The sequence below is a fragment of the Python bivittatus genome, unplaced genomic scaffold, assembly GCF_059951505.1.
Source record: "Python bivittatus isolate LINGU-HERP-01145 unplaced genomic scaffold, Pbiv_v1 ctg000980_np1212, whole genome shotgun sequence".
NCBI lineage: Eukaryota > Metazoa > Chordata > Lepidosauria > Squamata > Pythonidae > Python > Python bivittatus.
In genome coordinates, this window is record NW_028277125.1 from 37,316,757 (window position 1) to 37,342,181 (window position 25,425).

Sequence of the window (25,425 nt, forward strand, 5' to 3'; positions counted from 1 at the left end):
CGCTGGGATCAAAGCGGGCAGTTCTGCTGCTGCTGCTGCTGCTGCTGCTGCTGTGCAGTTGTGCTCAGAGCCAAAGGCCGGAAGAGGGCGTGCTCCAGCTCCCCAAATCTCCCAATCCAGTACGCGATCGGCTCTGGCCAAATTCAGCAGCCCGGTAAGGCTGGCTCAGTCTCTGGCTTCCATTGCTGGACGCGCTTTCCTGGGCCGCGGTGGCTCGGCAGCGCAGGGGTAGCTCGGTCAGTAGGGCAGCTTCTGATGGGGGCTGCTGCTTTTGAAGGGCGCAGAAGGGCATAATTTGGCTAAAACGGGAAAGAGGCATGGAGGGAGCCTGTGGATTTAAGGGAGGTCCCGTATGACCCGCTTTCCCATAAATCAAGTGCTGCACTAAGGGTTTATATAAAATAAGTGCATAGCTATTCTCCCTGCTGTGTGTCCTGAAATGAGATGAGTCTGTGGAATTTATGCTTAGGTTTCTGCAAAAGATCAGGTCAGAATTGGGCTCCAGGCTTCCCATATCTCAGCCACACTTTCCCCATAATAAAATATGTGTGCCAAGACTCATCCAACAGAAGGAGCAGAAAAGTCCTCCAATGAAACAGCTGATTTCCTAGAAACTGAAATAAGAGAAATGATACACAGTGTAACTTAAACCTCCTCCTGTCCTCCCCCATCCAAAGCACAGTGAGGCCAGAGTGTAGAAGCACCTGTCTGTCCCACTAGTTGCAAACTCACTTTGACAATCCTGAATTCCACACTGTGAGCTGGTGCAGATTTAAAGTTCATATTTGGGAGATTTAGCTCAGACTGACACATCCATGAACCCAGGTAGCTTGTTGCATTTTGCAGATTGCTTGGCAAACCTTCTCTTAATCCCAGACACATTGGTCATAATCCCAAAGGGGAAGGAAGGCATATTCTTAGTAATGAAGACCTTGGCTAGAGAACGTTGGGATCACTGGCAGTTCAGCAGTCAAACGGGAACAGCTTGACTATTCAGGACCTTCTGACTAGAGAGATGCAAAGTATTTGACAACTCCATTGACGTGCAGGGCAGGCATGTGATGCCATTATTAAAATTATTTCTGTATAGTTAAAGCAGAGTTCAGGGCATGGGAAAGGAAAATAATATACATGATTCCAATCATATAAACTTTGCATGATTAAGTACATGGGTTACTGGATTGCTAGATATCGTCTAGTTTGCAAGCAGCCTTATTTCCACAGCCCTATAATAAAACACTATTTTTCATGTAGAGGTTAGAACTGGGAGAAGCCATGTAGTCTGAGCTCACAGTTGCAACCATGACCCCTCTTTTCTCCCTTCAACATTTTCCACATCTACCTTGGTCATCTCTGGGTTCACAGCAGAGATAGACAAATAATATTCTGGGACCTACTAATAAAGCTCCAGGCGATTTGAAATAATCAACAAAATTCCCTAATGCCCAACTGATTAAGAATAGCTTGTTAGAATCTCTGTTCTGATGGAGCTTTATAACTGCAGGTTGCATCCAACTTGGTTGAGCCGCTAATGAGCTCTGGGTCACCCTTTGTGTTTAACTCCAACTGATGGACTGTAGGATTCTAAGAAAAAAACAGCAGAGCCCATTAATCTAAAGCATGTTTCTCAACCTCAGCAACTTTAAGATGTGTGGACTTCAACTCCCAGAATTTCCCCACCCAGCATGCTGGCTGGGGAAATTCTGGGAGTTGAAGTCCACACATCTTAAAGTTGCTGAGGTTGAGAAACACTGATCTAAAGGATGCCGTTCCTAATCTATTGTTGTGCTGATGATTTTCCATTCAAACATTGCATTCTCTCCCTCCCTCTCTGTTAAGTCACTTTCTTCTTCCTCCACTGCTTGCCCTGTTTCTGCCAATTCAGTGAAGCACAGTTGCTCCTGGCTGTTTCAAAGCTGGACCAAGAAAAAACAGGACATGCCAACAGTAGTCGTTCTTTGGGAACGTCTTAGTTCCTGGCATGCGACAGCCTGGTCCAGTTGCTTTTATACCCACGAGGCATGCTCCTGCAAATGTTTCCCTCTGGAATCACTACATTGGGAATTCACCAAGGTTTCTCAAACTGGGGGCCCTGGATTAACCATTAAACAAAATAAGCAGGTGCTTAGGGCACCAAGGGAAGGGGGACACCACAATGTTTTTTTCCTCTGACTCTCATGTCCTTAACTCTTTCACCACCACACTTGACTTTAGTGGCATTTTTTGTAATTGTCCTTATCTACTAGGTTTGACTTTAATCTACATTGTTAAAAAATGACTAAAGTTTAAAAGTTGGTTTGAAGATGTCAGCAGATGTCACATTTGTTTTTGTCTCTGGCGTGAGAGTTTTTCTTCTGTCAAGGGGTACCACTGTTGGGTTGTGCTTAGGGCATCAGCTGGCTTTTATCCAGCCCTGGCCATGACCCATAGGGGGTCATAAGCATTTTAGAGGGGGTGTCACAATCTTTTTCAGACCTGGTGAGGCTCGTGCAGTTAAAGTGGGAGCATGGGCAGAGCGCACTTCAGGCTTCTTCAGCAGCTTCCATTTTGTAATGGAAGGGTGGTCAAAACTCACATGGAACTTCGCTTCCACTAGTTTGCTTCTGCAGAGTTTGGGAATTGCTGAGGTATAGAGATGAAATGCTATTTGTTTATTTATTTAGCTATTCAAGATAAACAACATAACATGTTCAGAGTAAATGGAAATAAAATATTCTTAAAGAAATAACAATCTCCCACCATCACCAACAACTCAACAAAAACCCAGAGAATAGCCACTCACTCCACACAAGGTTTTTGGAAGAGTTCCATTTTCAGCATCTTCCGAATGATTGAAAGAGCGAGATTTATTTTTGCCCAATGAAATCATTAGTTTTATTCATGGGGGGAGGTCACACAAATTCATATTTCATTTTGGGAGACTGTGGTACCCCACATTTGGAGAACCTCTGCTTTGCATTAGGGATGCATCTGATGAAAGGAGCCAACAGAGGGAGACAGTTACAACCTGCTTTGCCTACACATCAGTTGTCTAGTTCCAACAGAGAAGGTTGACAGTTTCACTTAAGTGGAAGTTAACATGACTGAATGTGAATTCCTTCATGTTCCCAATCTTCCAGAAAGAAAGCTAGCAGCCCCTAAGGCTTCTCTGTCATGCTGGTTATGTATATGCTTTAAATGGTGGGGGGAGGGGGAGGAGAAGGGGGATTCTGGATGACAACTACTAAAGTCAGATGATATTCAGGTTAGAATCTCAGTAAGAGCTGGAATTTGGCTTCTGTGTGCAATCCCCAAAGTAAGGCTGCCAGTTGCTCTTTTGACTTCAGTGCAGAAGAAATCAAAACCTCTTAATACCATTTACTTTAGCAGGGAGATGATCTAAGAGAGCAGATTTCTTTTCTTATTATGAATCTGTTTTGATTAATTGTGCCTCTCTTGAGGTTTTTTTTTTTTCCCTCCTCATTCCTCTCCTGACTTCAGCAACAAAGCTGTATGGTTTGCTCTCTTCCTAGATTAACTATTGTTCATTGCTACACCATGTCAAAACCAGTTTCTGGATTTATATGATGTACTAAGCCAAAATTAAACAAATTACATTACAATGTAGTGACTAGTTCTGTAACATGCTGCTCATAGACACCAATGTGCAGATGGACATTTCCCTTGATACCTGCTAGGATTCATATCCCCAAATTTTATTTTTGTTTTATTTTATTTTTAAGATACTATTATTCTTATTTTAACTAAAGGGGAAGCTTTCAAAGTACAAATATAATTACTACATGAGGATGCTTCTGGGCCCTGCATATCATGCAAGATAGTCTTAAAAATAAACATGCTAGGGGACTGCAGCCCAGTGCTTTGTATGGAACTGAGTCCCCCTACCCAGAATATAGACATTAAAAATTTGAGGTGGTAGAAAATATCTTAAGGTAGTGGAGAGCAACCTCTCTAATTTGTCTTCTGGTAAATAAATGTTCTACAACTTGCCAAGTTCTTCTACTTGGCTCCAAAAGATTCAGGGACCCATGTATAACTTACTGTGTGAATCCATCTGGTTGTGGCTTATTTAATAAACTAAGATCAAGCAATCCATGGTTTAGCATGATGTGTGAACCCAGTAAGTCCTCAGAATTCTGTTCCCCCCTTCCTTCAACCTACAGTTTCAATCAGCCAAACATATCTCATTTTACAAATTATTTATTTGTTAAATAAATATTTTTACTCTCCCATTCTATTCCATATCATGGTGCTCAAGATAACTGACAGTTACTATGCAAAGTTAAAAATATGAACTCTTCCCCAAAACAACACATAAAACACTGTCTAGAATTCAATACTACAAAAATTAATGCAAAGCAAGGGATCATCTTTACCTGAGAGGCATTCACGCTGAGAATTTTTTTTTTTCAGAACAAGACCTGACTTTTTCAAGTGATTGAGACCAAATTGGGGGAGTGGGGAGAGGGAATGCTTGTAAGTTATAATTTGGGGGGCTGAGAATACATTTTGGCAGTTGTGGTTGGTTATGTGGTTTTAGGGGCAGAAAGGAGCATTGTTGCAAATTGTGGTCATGGATTTGTGTGAGGGTGCCTGAAGAAAGGGTCAGCAGTTTGTGGCTGAGAAGGGACATTTATTGGCAGGGGATCAGCCTGCTGCCTGCCAGCTGCCTATGGAAATAAATCTTCTTTAATCAAAGCTGGGAGAGGATCTGTTGTCTTCCATGCCAAACAAGCCTGATTAAAAAAGAAAGAACCCGCCTTTGCCATCTGCTCTTCTCACTGCATGCCCCACAATGCGGCTTCTCTCTCCCTCTCCTCCTGTTGGCCCCCAGTTGACAGGTGACGCCTGTGTGGGATTCACAAAGAAAGCACCCGTCTCCTTTGAGTTGCAGGTACATTCCAGAGGGAGGGCTGGGAATTCCTCCTGTCTTTCCAATGCCTTCCTGACAATGTTTTCAAAGTATTTCCGGCTGCACCCAAAGGCTGTATATCGAACCTGTGACTGAGGATTTGGCTGAAGACATAGTTTTCTAAGGATATCAGTGCTGAGGCTTTATTGGAGTAGGCAGACAGATGTAAAGTTGAGGACAATTATATTAATTAACTTTTAAATTTAGTGGCAGGAAGTGCCTGAGGCAGTTTTCCCAACCTGGTAACTTCCAGACATATTGGGGTAGCTTCCAGATATATTGGGAGTGTAATTCCCAGCATTCCCAGCTCTGGGGAATTAAATAAATTCCTAGAAACAAAAACACAAATGTAAGAGTCATAACATGTCCTAGTTCAATGTTTTTTAACCTGGGCAACTTTAAGATGTGTGGACTTCAACTCCCAGAATTCCCCAGCCAGCTGCAGAATTCTGGAAGTTGAAGTCCACACATCTTAAAGTTGCCAAAGTTGAAAAACATGGTCCTAGCTACTGGCAGGTGAAGGCAGAGTATGCTGCTCCTCATTAGCTGCATCATAAACAGATTCAGTAATTCCCACAATATTAAAGAACCATATTTTAGTCAGCAAGGAGGGCAAGAATGAATATTTATGAAAATGTATTGTTTTTATATCTTCATTATTATACAGGTAGTCCTCACTTAACAACCATTCACTTAGTGACTGTTTGAAGTTACAGTGGTGCTGAACAAAGGAACATACAATCAGTCCTCGCACTTAAACTGTCACAGTGCCCCCGTGGTCACATGATTGTGATCCAGGTGCTTGGCAACTAGCTCACACTTATGACGGTTGCAGCATCCCAGTGCCACATGATCACCATTTGCGACCTTCCCAGAAGGCTTCCAGCAAATAAAATCAATGGAGAACCACACGATTCACTTAATGAATGTGTGATTCACTTAATGGCCACAGTTATTCATTAATGATCGCTGCAAAAAAAGTCATAAAATTGGGTGCAACTTGCTTAACAACTGCCCTGCTTAACAATGAATTTTCCGGTCCCTATTGTGGTTGTTAAGCGAGGACTCCCTGTATAAAAACAAAGCGGTGTACTTTTGCACGTATAAAATGTGGTTGTTTTGAACTATTGGGTGCAATGAAGCAAGCCAGTCACAAACATAAGGGAAGTCATGAGGACTATGTGCAACAATTGAAAATAAAAGTGCGTTTATGGCACAGTAAGAGGATTGTGCAGATGAAACATTCAAGGCTGGGAATGTTAAAAAGAAGGACTGATTAACATAGATACAATAAACAAACAATGGGTTGGATTAGTTGTACTTAATGTGGATTCATTCATTTTAATGGGCCTACCCTAAGCACGACAAAGTCTGGATCCAACTCCAAAAGTATTTCTCCAACCTAATACTAGTTATTGAAAAATGGCATATTTTTAGTTTTCCATAACATCTGGAAAATGCCCAAGCTTGATCTTTGGCAGACCTTAAATAGGGATAGAATTGAAAAATTGGGAAGCAAAAACAGAAAATGTGTCTTTCACTCTTCTAATTTGATATATGGAGGTAGGGAGGTGTTTAGAGATTCTAAACACATTTACCTAGTTATTTTATTTTTGAAATGATTAGATTCTGTATCTGAGCAAATTCTCCAGGTACTGTATAAAATGTTTAAAGTGATATAAAAATAATACAATAAAAATCAAACATGTAAAGAACCATAGTTATAGTACAGTAGCTGGCACATGAATGATAGGTGTTAAGGCCACAGAAGTAACTCAAAATAAAATCAAAACCTTAGGGATTAAAATATAATAAAATATTTTCAAGAAGACATACTCCAAACATTATACTGTCTAGGCATTCAACAGTGTGATTCAACAGATAGTAAAAATCATAACCTGTAACCATAATTTAAAAGACCTGTACAAAACAGTTTTAGCATGGTCTCAAAAAGTTAATAATATGGGTATCAGAAGAGTCTGTCTAGGAAGGGCATTCCATAAAAGATGGGTTAGAGAGATTGCTGAGAGACCTTCCTCCTTATAATCTTCTTGAAGCTTTCTGATTAAAGGAACATTTGGGGAGAACCTCTTCAAATTACTCTTGTAGAAGGGTTGCATACTCTAGGAACCCCCAAATACATGCTGAAGAATGCAGCTGTGAGATTTTATGCATTTCCCCTAAAATAAGAGTTAAAATAGAGTATTAGGATTTTGGTAATCTTAACAGCTACTTTGCATAAAAATGTCTCAGATGCGAGGTAGGTTAAAAAAAAATCCAAAAATGTCAGCTCTGTCTTTTTGAACAATGGAATATGGCATTTTGCCATTGCATGACCTCTGTGGACTTCATAACTGAATAATAATAATGATAATAGTAGTAGTAGTAGTAGTAGTAGTAGTAGTAGTAGTATAAATACAGGTACATCACTGTCTTCAGAGATAAGTAAACATTATAATTTATTTTCAATGAACTGTTAAAGCCTCGAATCGTATAGAATTTTATAAGTCAAACCAGCACATATTTATTTCAGTTGGGCCTGGAAATTAATGGGAAATTAGTAAAATGTCAAAATGGATCGTTCATTATCTGGAGCTCTATGATTCAGGTGTATTAGAGTTACGAGGACATTCCCTGAAGATGATATCCATATTTTAGAACCCCTCCAAAGAAATTTCTGAATTGTAATTTTGAATGTAACCAAATGAGAAAATTATTAAGTACATGGGGAACATTGTATTAATATAATTTAAAGTTAAGATTAATTCAATTTTACATTCAATTGAATTTATAATTAAAGCAAATCATATCCAGCTTTTGTCCTGTTCCTGCTCTCCAGCATCCCACTCAATATACCTGGGCAGAAAAGAAATGTGTTTTTGTGCCAGATGCAGAATCTTGGAATGTAATATAATCCTCTGTTAGCTGAAACCATCAGGTTTATCATCTGACAGGCACATGGGGGGAAAATATAAGAAGGGAGAACTTGCAACAAAAGAACAATATAAGCCATGGTTATAAAAGCCATACAAGTAGGAAAAATAAAAGGAAGGAAGGAAGGAAGGAAGGGAGGGAGGGAGGGAGGGAGGAAGGAAGGAAGGAAGGAAGGAAGGAAGGAAGGAAGGAAGGAAGGAAGGAAGGAAGGAAGGAAGGAAGGAAGGAAGGAAGGAATTCTGCATCTCTAGGCAACTCTAATTGTATATGTACCACCTGGTAATCTGGTGGCCTTCTGAAGGCTGACAAGAGGTCAAGTGAGAAAATATGAGGAATGAAAGCACTGAAAAGCTGGACTAGGTTGAATCCATGTGAAGGAAACCCAGCTTTGAAACTATTAACTCCGTAGTGCATTTTAAAAGTAGGATTAGTACTTGCCCATTGGTCATCAGAAGTTAATGTTTCCAAGTGTCGGAGAACTGTAAAAATGTGAAGAATGTTGTGGCACAAATATCTTTGGATTTCATGTAATGGTGCATCCTGAAACAAGGTGTGACTATCTGCAACATTATGTATAACTCCAAGATGTTATTGCAAGTGCTGAAAGCAATGCTACACAAATAACAGCAAGAATAATAATACTATAAATTGTAGTCACTTGTCAGTCCCCCTCAGGTAATAACTCTGTAAGTCATTTTGTAGGACCAAATCTGCAGGGACAACATGCAGAACCCTGCCAGGCATCCTGAATCTGTTTGCCAAAATTCACTATCCTAATTGTCCTACTGTTTCAACCACTTATATCTCACAATTACGGTCTCGTTTCATGGACTTTCTAAAACATATGAACTACTATGTACTTGCTGAGGAAACTACAATTAATTGACAATCTGCTAGGCTTCCCTTGGCTGGCAGGCCAAAATTTCAAGAATAGATTTCCAAGGACACAAAAGCTCTGTTAAGTAGGTTTATTATAGAAAAGCTCTGAAGCCATGATGAAAGAATTCCAGTGACTACCATGTATCAAATGCAAGCTCTGTTTCTAGTGAAACCAGTGTTCAAATCCTTGTGCTTCGTTCCCACCAGTGCAATGCAAAAGACAAGGAATCAGTCTCTTCTGGGTGGGATGCAGAGTTTCCATCTGTTTCTTGATTGGGTAATGGAATTATCTGCTCTTAGTCAGTTTGTTTCCTTCATCTTTTAGATAACATTATTCTAGTCATTATACGTCCCTTTAATATCCCTTACAAAGATATCGCAACAAGGACCATCACTACTGATTGTGCAATGACCTAACTGCAAATTCACAATTGCTCAGCTTTGAGGAGAACACCCATCTTTAGGTTAAGGGTACTACCATGGCTAGTTTTGTGACTTCACAGTATGCCAACGTGATTACAGTTAACTTAAAACAATGTTTTCACAGCTGTTGTCAAAAGTTTCTTTCACTCAAACATAGGACTATCTTCCCTTACTATTCTACTTCAAGCATCTAATGAAATGTAGTCTATGAAACTTTCGGCCTTAACGAATTTCTTAGTTTTTACCAGCTACTGAGTTTTAGTGCTATCCGTCCATCCATCCATCCATCCATCCATCCATCCATCCATCCATCCATCCATCCATAAAACTATATTGGCATGAAATTAGCTCCCCCTCCTTACAATTCTTACACTGTCTCTATCGCCTCTATTTCCAGTCACTGCCGGTCACTTGACTTCCCTCCAAGGTAAGGAATGACAAAATCTACCAGATTTTAGATACCTAGAAGCAGCTGCCCTTGGATGATGTTGGAATAAGGGAGAAAGGATTACTGTAACTCCAGTACAGCTTAGGATCACCTAAGTTTGTTTCACTTGTGCGCTGGGATGTGGAGAAGGCGATGTCATGGGGATATAGCAAAACAGAGAGGGAGAGAGAGAGAGAGGTTGCTGGGGCATATTTATGCTGTGGTTAAGGATAAGGAAGAAAGATTCTCAGTTTAAATCCACCAGGGTTTCAATAATTTTCAGCCACTACCAGTATGAGTCTGAAGCATTCCACATTGTTAGGCTATCTGTTAAGTGGGATATAAATTTGCACAATAACAATTCTGCTGGCTTCTGAAGGAACTACAAGTCTCTGGGCTGCTTTTGCTGTTAGAAAATACCAGGGCTCTCCTTCAGAAAGTATAATTCAGATTCACTGTAATGTTTATGTTAATACCAAATGTAGTTTTATGTATACGCAGTTTAACTTTGTCGTTTCATTAAGAAATCCTTCTTCTTAATGCTGGAGGTGGGACTCTTGGGCAGGGAGACAAGGATCCCTTTGTATAAAGTCACACATGCCCCAGCCTCCCTCCCCTCCCCTCCCCTCCCCTTTCCCTCTTCTGTTTACATTGACATGGTAATGTCTGGAATGCAGCTATTTCCTCTTCTGTTCCCAATACAATGCAAAGGACAGAAGCCAGCAATTTGCTCACCTCGGGTCAAAGACTAACTCCCTTGCCTTTCCTTGAACACCAGGATTCCCTGCTGTATATTCCTTCTCACTGGCCCATTATCTCAGCAGGGGGATAGAGAGCCCCATGCCTTCCCATCAGGAGGCCTGCTCCTGCATCAGTCCCACTGGAAGGAGGAAATCTTAACACAGAGACCCACACATCCTCAGGTCCCTGCAGACTCTTCTGTGACATGTCTTTCAATAGAGTAAACCTGGTGATCTCTGTTGCTGGTGGAGAAGGCTTTGAGCATTGAAAAACTGTTCCTCTATTTTCTGACATATTGCCAGTGAAATAGTCTCAGACTCTTTCATGATTAAATTTAATTGTACATGAGAAAAATTGGAAAACAGCCCTAAATTCTGTAATGTACAACCATACGTGTTTAATTGATGAAAAATCATTTTCAAAGCCTATCTGGATAAGTATTCGTCCAAATGTATAGGTAATGTAATTTATTGCTATGTTTTAAACTTGGTTTATTTATTAGTTCAGTAAACATGCCTCGGTATGTGAACAAAGGATAATATAATTTTTAAATAAACTTTAAAGTAAATATTGTGTGTGCTTGATGCTGAACCTTCCCCCCGCCCCCAGCATAGACATAAACCTGAAGTTAATATTGGTGCACGTATATTAAAAATCATTAATATCCAAACATTCAGAGGATGCTTTGGGGTTTTCTCCTAATTCCTTCTGTCCTCTGAAGCTCCTCTAGCTTCTTCAGTAGTCCAAGCACCATCTAAACTGTTCGAAGAGCAATGGAACCATTATCTCCTGTGCATTACTTTTGTTAATAAGATTGCACTGGCCTTTTTAACTGCTGCATCACTCTCTTTGCTCATATTTGGTGGGTGGTCCACTAGAATCCCAATGTCTTTCTTATATGTGCTACCACTCAGCCAGGTCTTCCCAGCCTAGTACCTATGCATTTGATTTTTCCTATCCTTACATAAAATGTTCAGATACAGATTAATCTTAGGTGCAATGGGATTAGTCTCATATGAAAACTAGATTCAGTTTAGATAAAATACTTTATAACAGAATCAAGCAACCACAGAAAGAAGAAGAGCCATTTTTAACAAACTGAAACTTCGCTCCATTCCCAGGTTCCTTGTTTCCTGCCTTTCCATTTCCAACTCTCATCTGTTGGTTTGGAAGATTCTGGGGTGTTGAGATCATTCCTGGGAATGGGAAAAACAGTCATCTGAAGATCTACCAGATTCTCAGAACTCCCCCATCCTGAAAATCTATTCAAATGGTTAAATAGTTTCAAATGAAGTATTAACACATTGTTTCAAAATTTATAATTTAAACAGTAAAATATTTGTGCTTAATTATTTTCCATTTTTAAGATTTTTAATTATTTTTATAGAACAGGAATAGCAGAGCTATACAATAGGGAATAAAAAGAATTTAAATAATTCTAGAATATCTTGTTGAACATATTAAATATTCCCAGTGCTAATTCTTATATGGGGAAATATCTGGCTTGCTTTTTAAAACCTTTGGTGAATACTTTTCTGTTTTAATTACCAAATTAATAATAGGCATCCTTTCAACCATTTCATCTCCCTCAATTCCTTGGTAAGCGTAAGCCAAGGGGAATTTTGGAATTCATGGGAAAAGAGAGGTTGCACACATGCAATTTGAGCCAAAGCCCCCTCTTGTTCCAGGCAGTGGCCAAAGCCTTGGTCACATAACTCCAGTCCTTCAGGGACCACCCAAGCTCCCTCTGGAACCCTACTGGGTCCAGCAGTCACCTGGGATGGATCAATCAAATAGGTCCAGCCTCCCTGCAATGGGAGGAGCACCAAAGAACTCCAGGGCCAACAAAGAGTGATCTGACCATGACAATAGTAGTTTCTCCCAACTTCAGATCACATTGCTACTGCTCCGACAAAAAAACAAGATCTAGTGTATGACCACTGTTATGTGTCAGGCCCTTGATGACCTGGGTCAGGCACATGGCTATCATGATGGCCACAAACTCCCAAGCCATGTCTGACTCTACTCCCAAGGAAGGCAGGTTGAAGCCCACAAGGACCATGAGCCTGGGGCATCCCATTGTCAACCTGGCCCAACCACAGGCTCAGTGAGGTTGCTGTGCAGCATGGAGGCTAGTGCAATATAAATGTTAGCCCCAGTAGGTAGACTAGACCATGAAATAATTCCACAGGAAGCCTAAAACTACTTTTATTGAGATTGGCTATAATAACAGAATTTTGCAATTCTGATTGCTCCTCCTCCTTCTTATACTCCAGTGAATTAGAGAGGGATTTTCCTGAGCCACTTCTGAATATTATCTCATGGCTCTGGACTTAAAGAAATGTTTCAGCTCCTTTTGCCTAAGTTCTTGCATATTGCTGTCAAGGTCATCTTCCTTACCCTCTACAATAAATATGGTATTCTGTTACAATGGGTTCCTTATTTTGCAGCACCTCAAAGATTAAGGCTAGCTGGCATTATATCAATGCAAATTATAAAGTGCCATATCTGTTGTTGCCTTTTATATAAAACTATTTATACAGATAAACTCTTTGTGAGAAAGCAGAGCTGTGGGAGAAAATCCCCCCCCCCATATGTTTCTTCACAAGATAAAGCTGGTTAAAATATCTATCAAATGAATTATATCAAATTAGTAAAGTAATTCTGAGTCCACAAAATAAAGGTCAGCAGCTTAGGGACTGATTTTAATACCCTAAAAACATTTTTTTTAAAAAAGGCAAAGTTAATATAAACACTTCTGTGACAGCCATCTTGACAGGATTTGAAGAACAGTTATGTCAGTTATGCATACTTAGATTTTGTGAATTTGTTGAAGTTTCAGCCTCTTTCAGTCTGTGCTCACCATTAAGCCCTTTTTAAGTATTATAAGAGGCTTTTTCATTCATAAATGCAGTCAGACATAGTAATTTCTCAAACTAAAATGGATGTAAACTGTTTTAGTTCTTTGGCTAATCTTCACAATGCTTGTCTTAAGAACACATTAGAATTATTTTATGCAATTGTCTCCACCACCAAATTCTTCAGAGAAGGATTCAGGTACTGTTCAGAGAGGAATAGAAGAACAACAGAATGGGCATGTGGAAACTTCTCAGTGGTAGCATGATCAAACAGTACAGTCAAGTCTTGATTTTATGTACATGTATGTGCATATTAAGAGAATAAGAGACGTGAAAGTTTCCATGGCTAGTTAATGTGAATGCATGCACTGCCTCTTTGCTGATATTCTACATGGTTCCTCAACTTATCTCAACCACATGCTTCTGTGTTAAGCATGATCTACAAAGACAGAGTGGCCATTATTTCTGTTTTGCATTAGCTGGAGTTTGATACCAGCAAATACCCATGGCTTCAAACCAGTTTAATCAAAAGTGTCTGGAGCTCCATATTTGCCTGCCATCCTTAACCACAGAAAAGGCGTCAATTTTGATTAAAAGTCACATAAACTGGGAGTAAAACAGTGGTAAAACATTCATATAAAGGGACAAGCCAATAATTTTCATTTTAGAATTGTCTTTATTATATAAAAGCGTATTTGCAAATGAACGTCTGGTTCACCAACAGATACATCTTATATGTATCTGCTGCTCCCAGGCTATTGTATTCTCATGAATAGGTTATCAGTTAAATCACTCTACTGGGTTATGAATCAGTATGTCTGCAATGAGCCATGATAATATGCAAAGAGGGACTTGTATATTATTATGTCATCATGCAAATTCCATGATGTTTGTACTTGTAGCAGACATTTGGATGCAAGTAAGTAAAGGCAGCACTGGTTTGATGATGTCACTGCATGCCTGTCATACGTCTGATATTCTCACGGTTTGCTGCGGACTCCACTGATTCATGTTAGTCAGATAGGGTGATTTATTGGATTTAACTCATGACCTAGTCATATCGATAGAATAACATGGGAGCAGCAGATTTACATAAGGCATCTGCTCTGTTGTTTTCATGAGTGTAATAAAAAAATACAGGTCTAAAATAGTAGCCAGCATGGACATTGTTTTTTCCTTTAAGCTGAGTGAAAGAGGGAGAAGATTTAATGTAGCCCAATTCACATGCAATAGACCCAATCTGGACTGCCCTCTGCATAGGAACTATCATGCAGTTTAATGTTCAGAATATTCTTAATGCATTTTCTGAAGAACAACATAGTGGAATGTACAGTTATTGGAGTTCATAGTCCAAATGTAACCAAAATTAAATATCTTATTTATTCTTTTGCTTGAAGACTACTTTTTAAAACCAATAAAACTTTAGTTAGAGTAAAACTCAATCAATTTCAATTTTATTTGCTTCTATAACAATTTGAGAATCAGGGTTTTAATTCTGTAAAGCTGCTTCCTTATTTTTGACGAAGGCGATTGGCAAAATGGCCCGGGACTAACAAAAGCTCCTGTATGTTGTGAATAATTATCACCTAACAATAGCAGCCAAGAAGCAGCTCAGATTACTTCTCGGGGCATCAAAAGCCCCTGGGCACAGCATAGAAGAATGTGGCTGGCACTCAACCTTCCCGCTGTTTTCAAGGACACTGTCAGCAGAAGCTGAAATAAACCCCTTCTTGTATTCTAACTGTTCTCCGGGAGATACATGTGTGCATAGAGCTGCTGACCCAGATGCAGAGCTGCTGCTGTCTGCCTGGGTTTGAGACAGCAGATGGCCAGAAGGATGCCCATGTGAGGCAGCGGAAGAGAGAGACAGGGCAGGTGCAAGCAAAATTGCTAATTAGGCATGGAACATTAAACATGCATTCTAGAAAGCTGGTATTCAGTACCTTTAAAAAAAAAAAAAAAGAACAAACACCCACAATGATCTTGGGATTTCCTGGCATCTCCACAATAAACCAAATTCTCTGGAAAAGACTATAGATCCCCAAGCAAGGAGAGGAGACATCTGTTTGGGGGGAGGGAAGCAATGAGGGAAGCAATGAGAAGCAATTGACAAAGCAACTTTATTTCATCTCTTTTTGAGCTATAGACAAAAGTTCAGAGGGAAACTAATCAGAAGGAAAACATCTCTCCCAGTTATTTATTGGGACTTTGTTGCAACAGTATATTTTGGTTGTATGTATTTTTATATTATTATTTTTTTCTTCTAGTGTTTTCCCACAGGTGCAGGGTCCACGTTTTTGGGGGTGTTTTTTGGAACAACCAGATGTTGATCCATTAGTTTTGATTGCATTTTTATATTAATAACTGAGGGAAAACCAAAATGAGTGTCCTAATAATAATATACACAATGGTTAGGTTTGAGTATTTGATGGGAAAGTGTCCAGAGTATCATACAACCCTTGTAAGGTTGCTGTGTATGACAAGCCATTTATGATTGGTAGATCTCAGTTTCAAGATGATGCAGGTGGACGCTTTCAGTTCCAAGCTGCAGAGATCCAGTTGATCACTGGATGGAAGCAAGGGGTTATGATATCTCATTGCTGATTTTAGTGGTGTCCAGATTTATACCATCCAGATCCAATAGCCCTACTTTGTGCTGGGCCTCTTTAGCATTTCTAAAACAGTGGCTTCATTAAAATGTCAATCTAAACCCTATTTTTGGTGGATTGTGAGTCAAGCATAGCATCTTCAAACTTTCATTCTCCCCTTTCCCTTCATTTCTACAGCAAGATGGAGTTCAGAAGCTTACACTTCTACTTTTAGTTAACTACAGCTTTCTGGACCTAGTTAACTTATCTGGACTTAGAATTCTGATCATCATTAACTATGGTTATTTCAAACAGTCTTCATATCGTTTGAAGCTGGCTTGTTTTATAGAAATCACGTTAATGATAAAGTATGGCTGCATAAAAGTGGGAGGTTTCAGCACTTCTTTGGGCCATGTGAGGAGAAGGAAGAGAAAAGGTAAATCTGAAGCTCACTACAGCTTCTTTATATTATGCATTAGCATGATTTAAATTTTGAGGCAATTGCTTCTCTGCAATCAATTACAAATGCTATTGCTGCATTTCCATGTATGAGAAATTATGGGCAAATCACGTATTTGATAGGGGCTAAAACAAATAACACATTTAATTATAGACTTATAAGAAAATAAATTCAGTTGTAAATGTAATTATCTCAAAAATATAAAAGAACAGATTTTGTTCAATAGTTCTATATTGATTAGATATATATAATGTAGATATTTCTTACTGAATTTATTGACATGTTTATCAAATATATTAAAAATGTTTTAAAAAGGACGAATTATACTATTTTTCCCTTGATGTGTGTATACTTTGTTAATCTATATTCATCCCAAATGAGAGAAATTGTGTTATTTAATGAAACTTATAAAAACAACACTAACAATAAAATAGAATGTTAGAGTTTGTCTTTTTTTTAAAAAAAAATTACTATATTCCCAATCCCTGCAGTGCCCACTCATAGAATGAAGGCAAAAATATAGTTGTGTTATTAAAAGCATGTTAGCTATCCCCACCATAAGCCTTAAGCATTTACTTGTTACTTTTAAGAACGTTTTTGTTAGTGCATTAACAGTTCAGCATAAACTCAAAGAACTGAATAAAATGAAAAGGGATAATTGTTTAATTAATTTACTCTGATTTTGTAGTGAATTAATCATCCAGAGGTATAGCCTGAATGAGTTCTGTCATCTTCTTTGATAACAGATTATTTGTACAGCATTTTCAAATTGAAGCTATGAGCAAGATCTAAAATGAGGTAGGATTTGGATTTATCTTTATGAAAAAGATTCATACGCTGTTGCTTCCAAAAATCTATCATCTAACAAGTTTTCTAGCTTTTCCCAACTTGGTGCCCTGTAGACTTATTGAAGTACAACTCCTGTAATCCCTAACCAGCTGCATAAATCTGGAATAATCCTAACGTTTATTTGTTTTATTGCTGTTATTTGCCTATTATTCCCATGTAATTATTCTCATAAACATATATAGATATTTTAGCCATCCATAGAATCAGGAAAGCATTATACAATTGACTTATAAATTTTAGCCTTGTTTTTTCCAAATACCATCTATAGCATTCAACCCTGGTGTAAGCAGCCATAGCAATAGCAGAAAATACGGCTGATCTCTGTTCCCCTCCCTGCAGCTCCCTCCCTAGCTTCTAAGCAAGCAAATGGTGAGAAATTTAACAGCTTGGGGCGCTGGTGTGTGTGTGTGTGTGTGTGTGTGTGTGTGACAGGATACCTTTAATGCAAACTGCTTCTTTCTTTTCCCTCTGAATAAAAAAGTTTTGGTTTTGAAAACAACCACCTAGGTTTGAAAGAACGTTTCCCATCCTGCCTCTGTTTTTCCATCTCTGTTGTCAAACTTCCATTTGCTATTTAGAAGGAGTGAGGGAACTTCACACGTCTGTTGCTTTTACTGATTTATTTGGGGAACACTGTTTAAGTCTTAGCCAATTTTCTGTTGATCATCTTTCAATCACCTGCAGCCAGTTAACAGAATGGGAAAAGTAACCTGCTTCAAAAACAAAAACTACCAAACAAACAACCCCTATAGGCTGAGGCAATTTTGTCTCCATCCCTAACTAAGTGAGTAAGCTAGCTGAACTAACAAGTTTGCCAGTTGAATGCAACAAGAGGAAGAGGCAAGGAAGAGAGAAAAGTGATTACAAAAACTGGTTTCTGAAACAACTGAAGATAAATGTAAAGGAGTCTGCATCTTCAGCCTATAATATTTTGTGACATGAATGTTTTCCTACTGAAAAAGAATCTGGCATATATTTGCAACAAGGGCAATTTACTAGATTGAACAAATGAGATACTACAACAAAAGGTGAAAAAAAGGAAAATAAGCAAAGGAACAAGCCCAACCAACAAAAGTGATAACCACAAGCAAAAAATTCAGAAGATACTCTGCAGTACTGGAACTCAGAAAAAGTTTTCAGGCCCTTGCAGAAGAAATAGGCTCCAAGTTTTCAGGAGAATTAAAAGAGGTGCTGTAGAACAGGAAACTGGATGATGGATCTCTGAAGAGCAGAGAGGATGCAGCTGCACCTACAAAAAAATAAGAATCCTGGTGGTCAATGTTTCTTTTTTTATGATGGACCAAAACAAAAATGTGCTGACTGGATCCATTGGCTTGTGAAGTGTGCTGACTGCCAAGAGCAAGGATCAAGGATGTTACAAAACAACTTCCAGAATTTAGCAAGTTCACTGACAATTGTTTCTTCCTACTAATCCATGTTGGAATAAATATTTCTGCAAAGAACAGAAAAAAAAAATTGTTATCAATATGGACTGTGAAATCCTGGAAACTCAAGCCCAGGGGTATGGAGATGCAACCAAAAGAAGATCACCTGGAGTCCTCAGAGACGATTGAGTAAGATAAGACAGGACAGAAAAAGAAAAGAATACAGCTCCCTTCCTCCTAGACTCCTTTACAAGGACTTTCTTGGAAGGATCTGCTTTATGCAAAAGTCTTCAGCTGCTTGTGTGGTGGAGTCCTTTGGGAGCTGAAGACAGCAAAGTAGACATTACTTTAACAAAAATGAAATTGTTGTAGCTTCAGCTCTGACCACCCACACAATCTAACAAACCTTGAGAGGAGATTCCTATCTTATTATAGCTGAAACCTATAAATCATGGGATCTTGCCTGGTGAGGGATGTGGTTTGATGAAGGAGGAGACTTCAACCCCCCTGTTGGCTTTCAAGTGAAACCAATCTGGTATTTGGCACATTGAACAATCTGAGGAAGCTTATCCTGTATGTTGCTGAAAGGCAAGTCCAAGGAGATTCAGGATGTGTAAGGGTACATGACCCAGTATCTATGTGTATTCCTTTAGGAGGCTTCTTCTTCTATTTTATGTCCACTCATCTTCTACTTCATCCTTGAATTTCTAATGCTCTTACCTGCTGTGGTGATATTAGAACATAATTTCCCTAGAGGTTTAATGTGGCTTCTATGCCACAGGGTTACTACCACTTATTTTCCTACATAGAACAGAAAGATCTGATAGTCCATGAACATTTACTTAGCTGGAAAATACAGAAGAATATTGAGGAAGGATTGGAATTCCATGGGGAAAAATTTAATTAACACAATACTTGAGTTTGGCATCTTTTTTTTTTTTTTAAAGAGAGAATAACAGTTGCTTTATAGATTTTAAACTAGCCAGATGTCAAACCATTTAAGGAATTAGTTTGTCAGAACAGAAACCAAAGCAGATTGCAAAATATGGAACTCATGACCTCCTTTTGTGACACACAACTTAGCCATTCAAGTCAGTTTTCTTTGTTAGCTTCAGTCTGGCTAGACTTTGGGACAAAGATGAAATGAGCAGTCAGCAATATCCAAGAAGTGAACTGATCCTTCGTCTTAAACATTTTCTTTCTCAAAATGTTCTGCTTAAATAGATTAACTTTCTCTCATAAATAATCACACCTTAAAAATAAAATGGAGATACAGTCATAACTGGATTTATTTGATTTGATTATGTACCAGCAAGTCACTCTCAAATCTATATGTATATGTATATGTATATGTATATGTATATGTATATGTATATGTATATCTATATCTATATCTATATCTATATCTATATCTATATCTATATCTATATCTATATCTATATCTATCATCTCTTCAGGCATAAAGCAGACTTTTAAAGTGCAGTTTGTTAGAGAGGTGAAATGCATTTTCGTTGGTAAACTTAGCGTTTGACTTATAGACTAGAAGTCACTAAAGCATTTTAGTGGTTTAACAACAATTCAGTGATGTTATTCTGTGAAAAAGATACCACAAGCTGATGAGATCATAAGGGGCTTTCAGAAGGAATTTTTATAGCAGATTCATTCCATGATTTAATTTTTCCTGGAAGATTTGGCATGTTATACTAGAAAATGGGCAAAAACAGAAAAAATGTAAGACCTAAAATAAATGCATCTGGTGAAAATTTATGTTCTGGTCCATGGCCTACTTAAGCCAAAGTATGTGATTATATGCTGTGCACTGCCTGTTTCTATTCATTATTTTTCCCCAATATGTCTCTAAACGTGTTGAATTTCCACTCCCAGACTTCCAGCTTGTAAACCGTTACTCAGAAAGATCCAGTGTCTACCATAAAACATACATTTAGGTAGTTCTGAATAGCATTGTGAAGTTGATCATACTGTCTTTATTGCAAGCTTTAATCTCAACATTTTAAGGTATTGATATATTTATTGAACTTTTAGGTTGGTCAATTAACTAGAATTTCCTGGGCAATATAAAATTAAATTAAAAGATTAAATGGTGATAAAAGCAATGCAGAGTAAATTAAGATAAAAACAGCAGCAAAGATACACTGAGCTACAACTGACAGCAACATAAACATGCAAAACTCTAAATGCACAAAACGTTTAAAATTACATTTATTAATTATTATTAATTAATAAATGTAATTTTAAATGTGTTGAGAGAGCTGTTTGATACAGTGGTGAAAGCATTAAGCTAGAAACCAGGAAGCATAATCTCTAATCTTAATTCAGGCATGAAGCTAGCTGGGTAATTCTGGACCAGTCATTCTCTCTTAGCCCTAGAAAGCAGGCAATGGCAAATCACTTCTGAAATCTTGCCAGGAAAACTGCAGGGACTTGTCCAATTGCCAGGAGTCAACACTGACTTGAAGGCACAGTACTTCTAACGACGATGATAAATCCAAGAGTAGCCCCAAAGTGGGAACCTGATGTTTTAAAGTTAACATGATGAAGGACCACCTTATATACATAGAAAGAGCTAGGATTTTTTATTGGTCTCCATGAAACAGTGAAAATGCCCTTGTTTTTTGGCAGTTATACTGTGTAAAGGAATATAGAGCAGACCTTGGAGAAGCTATAAGGGAGCCATTAAGAGGGGAAGGAATGAGGGACCTGTTAAGGAGGACTTGAAGGAAAGATTATACAGTCCTGAGGAAAAAGAAAGCATGGGAAAGAAACTCAAAATAACCCTACCTTGATTTTATTTAGTATAAGATGGGACAGAGAAAAACCTGGACAGGCTTTCAAGATTCTGTTATTCTTCCTTGCTACAATAAGGAGCATTCATGTAATCTTTGCCATGCCTGCTTCTTGACATGGTCTAACCTAAGGGCTGACATACTGCCAACATTTAATAGGAGGAGCTTTGGAAGCTACAAAAATGATGGTTGGGAGCCATATTGACGTCTGTTCCTGGCTTAAAGGATAAGGCTGTGCTCTTCCAAACATGTTAAGTGTGGTTCCAGGTCACCAAAGGTCTCTCACTCCTGCTTAAGGAGAATGCAACCCCTTCAGAATGGAGTGAGCACTACTTACAATAGCTGATCAGAGAAATCATTCACAACCAGAATCTCTGACTTGTCTGGTTGGGTCGTAGTTCATTGGCCCAGTGCCCTCCTCTAGACCTGGTTCCGTAACAGATGGAAAGGAAAGGTAAACTGGGTACTATTGGCATAGTGATGACATCTCAACCTAAATCCCTCTCCCCTGGGTTTCATGTAGAAGTTAAAAAGTCTTAGGAAAAGGGCATTCATTAGCACTCTGAAGAAATTAAAAGCATAAACACCATGAAGGACAGCAATCTGATGATATTATGATGTGGAAATATCAACCGTCTTGCAAGATTTTACAGTTTTTGTGTGAGATTGCAGGAGATTTTGACAATTTAAAAAAAAAGTCATCATCATCATCATCATCATCATCATCATCATCATCATCATCATCTGTGAGGAGGCTGCAGACACCCACCTGGGTTCCCAGCACATTTCCTATCATCCATGGGCACTAAATTGCAGCCTCTGTCACAGTTTTAAAAACTCTTGACATAGCATTACCAGTGAATTCAGTCTCTATAAGCTTTCAAAAACTCTTTGTTAGGTTTGATGGTAGACAAAGTAGGAGGATGGGATAAAGAAGGTGATTGTTGTCAAAGCTGTGGAGTCCATTATGGAGTCCACTATAAGTTTAGCTTTTCATCTAAATCTTGATCTTGTGCCAGAACCCACAAAAGCAGATGTTTCTCAGAAGGTTTATGATATAGGATATAATACATAGACAAGTTTTTTTTCCTTTTTGTTTGTGTCTCCTCTGCAACATATTTCATCAGAGACCACATCAAATAGTAGCATGAGAAGGCTGATAATTCTAGGGCAGTAAAGAAAAGTCAGACAATACTGACAGCATTCCTCGGTGGTGCATATGGAGCCCCAAGAAGGGGGAAGGAGAAAGCAGTTATTTGTCTCAACATGACTACAGCTATAACTGCAGACATAGGTTAGGACTAGGTGATTTAAGTGTCCAACTCCAATATTCAGTGTGGGAGTAGGAAGAGTAAGGGAAGCTGGCTCTCTGCTTTGTGTTTTTTTTCATTCCTGAATTTGTAGTTCTGTTTTTAAATATTTCACTACTTACAGAATTTGAATGTTTCTGTCCAGGAAAAGCAAGTCAAATATTTTATGATCAGGTTAATATATTTTCTTGTCATCTCAAAACATTTGTATTTCATTCATTGCTCTAATGCCACAAAACTTGTTCCATCTGAACCTCTTTGAAGGCTGATTAGCTACTGCATGGTGTCTAGCTGGCACTTTTAGATGGATGATTGAAGGAACTCAAATGGTGCAGTTGCTATTACTATTTAATTCTGAAAATTATTCTAAGGAACTCACTTATCTTATTTTAAAGCAATCCTTTGTGGAAGATTAGACTTGGAATGTCAAGGCTATGTCTAGTCAGAATTTGAATCCAAGTCTTTCAAACTAGTATTCACACTCATTTCAAATTATTAAACAGACTGGATTCTTTCTAGCATCTCTGTTGTGCTATTTTAGATAATACAGCTAATTACTTACAATATCACTGTGATATTATGTGATTGCGCATAAAGATATGTTGTAAACTGTCTGCCATTTTGTGATATGTAAATGTAGAGTTCTGCTTCATTAATCTGGAAAAAGCTAGAGAACAAAGTTATTTACCTAGTAAAAACCGACTATGGCTTCTTTGCTTTTTTCCCAAGTGAATAGAGCCAAAGTCCTGTGTTTGCACATCACACAAAATCTGGTTAACTAAAGCTTAGGTGGGCGGATCATGGATAGAGGCAATGAAGGTGCCCTTTGCAGCTAAGCCAATATTATCACTTAATGCAACTTGTGAACTAGCCCAGAATGTGTTTACCACAGATACTTCTGGTAACCTTTGATCATACTTATCAGAACTCCTAGTTATAGTCAAGTCACTGTGCTTTAAGCATTTTTACAATACCTGTGGTTTGTTTGGGTTTGGCTTAGCACCATGTGTGAATCCAGCTGTTGTGGTCTGTAAATGACGGTTTATGATAGGGATGTGCAACTTCCATCAGCTTGAGAGCTACACCTGCCATTGTGTAGACCCTAGAACTGAGTGGAGCCAGGAGCCAAAATACACAGGGCTGCTTTGATTTTTAATTTTTTAAATTACTTTTAAATAATTTACTTTCATCACAACTTGATAAAAATAATCCACATTTGCTATAATAGTAACTTGATCTTTCACCCACCCAAATCTCAAGAAAATCCTATCCTTGCCTCTATGTATGATGCAGCCCTGCCTGTTTTGCATAAGAGTTAAGTATGGCCCCCAGTCCCCCAAAGGTTAAGTATTTCTACCTCCATAAAGAAGCCAGTAACATAATTTAAGAAGAGTACATTTTTTCCTCCAGCACATGTAAAATTAATCTTATATCTTCCAATTTAAGATCTTTCCATTGGGTTCACTGTAAGAAGGGTATGTTTTATTAACAGATTTCTATCTTGTTTAAAAGTCCACTTTCCATTCAAGATGCTATTCCACTGTTATTTCATGTGCTGTATCAGATATGTTTTCTGATTCTTTTGCCAAATGATAGACATGAACTCTCCGAATCTTTTCGCCAAGCCAACTGCGCATTCCAGTTGTAACACTGGCGATGTAAATAACATTCTCTAGTCACCAGAAATGCCACTTATGCAAAACCGCACTACTTACATAGCTGCAAGATGAGACACAGGCCAACAGAGACAAGATCTTAATTGTTCCTGGTGTAATATTACTCTATATTTTTTTCTTTTCAGATGCAGGAATGTAGCCACAGCAGAATGATGGTTTTGTGGGATACCTTAAGCTTCTCATATACAATGAGGTAGTGTTTTTTATGACTCAAAAGTTGGCTCCATCATCATGGAAGCCAGGAATAAAACTATGGCTGGAACTTGGAAATTGGAATCCAGCTGAATTTCTGCTTCTTTCCAGTGCTATGGTTTGTGATTCTGCAGCAATATCCAGTTTTGCTGTTTGAAGTAGGGATTCACAAGAACATTTATGGGATTTTCCTCCCAAAAAATGAAATATGAAGAAAAGGAATGGTAAGGAATTAAAACCCATCCATTTAAGGAATATCAATTCTGTATTTGTACCAAATCAATTAAATATTTAGGTATGTGCATACCAAAAGATATAACTCAGTAACATAGTAATAAAAATAAAAAATAGAGAGGTTTCTTCAGATATTGATAGATGGGAGTCATTAAATCGCACCCTTTGGAGAAAGGTGAATGCTCTCAAAATGAATATTATTCCCAGATTAATTTATATTCTGAGAGGAATTCCTGTTCAAATATCTGGAAAATATTTTCAGAAAATAAATTCTTTGTTTAGAAAAAAATTATGGTGTTCTTTGATTCCGAGAATATCTTTACAAAAAATGCAATTACCAATGAATGAGGGAGGATTCAGTTTTCCAAGTCTGAAGCTATATCATCATGCTTACCTATTGTCAAGAATTAAATACTGGAAGCCAAAAATTGGTGTTAGTTTTCAGATTTGGGCAACATTGGAATATACACATATAGCACCTTTGGTTGGATGGACAGTATTAGGATCTAAATACAACAGAACTCTAGTATCTCTGGAAACGATTATGTCAGTCAGAAAGCTATGGAATGGAATGTCTGATAAAAAAAGATTTGATCCTTTTTCCCATGCTAAATTGACTTTATGGGGAAACCCAACATTAAAAATTGGGGAAAAGATGGTGATATGGAAAAATTGGATGGAACCGGGAATATTAACTTTGGACCAATTGATAGATGATGAAGATGAATTTTTAATATATGCTGTATTAAGAGA

At 38.3% G+C, this 25,425-nt stretch overlaps 1 long non-coding RNA gene across 1 annotated transcript; it reads left to right on the top strand.

The window, feature by feature from the left end:
• The first annotated feature begins 16 nt into the window (after positions 1-16).
• Positions 17-24,733, top strand: LOC148213570 (uncharacterized). Its single transcript, XR_015794315.1, has 3 exons — positions 17-154; positions 24,372-24,439; positions 24,550-24,733. It is a non-coding gene; the product is annotated as an uncharacterized LOC148213570 (long non-coding RNA).
• Positions 24,734-25,425: the final 692 nt, after the last annotated feature.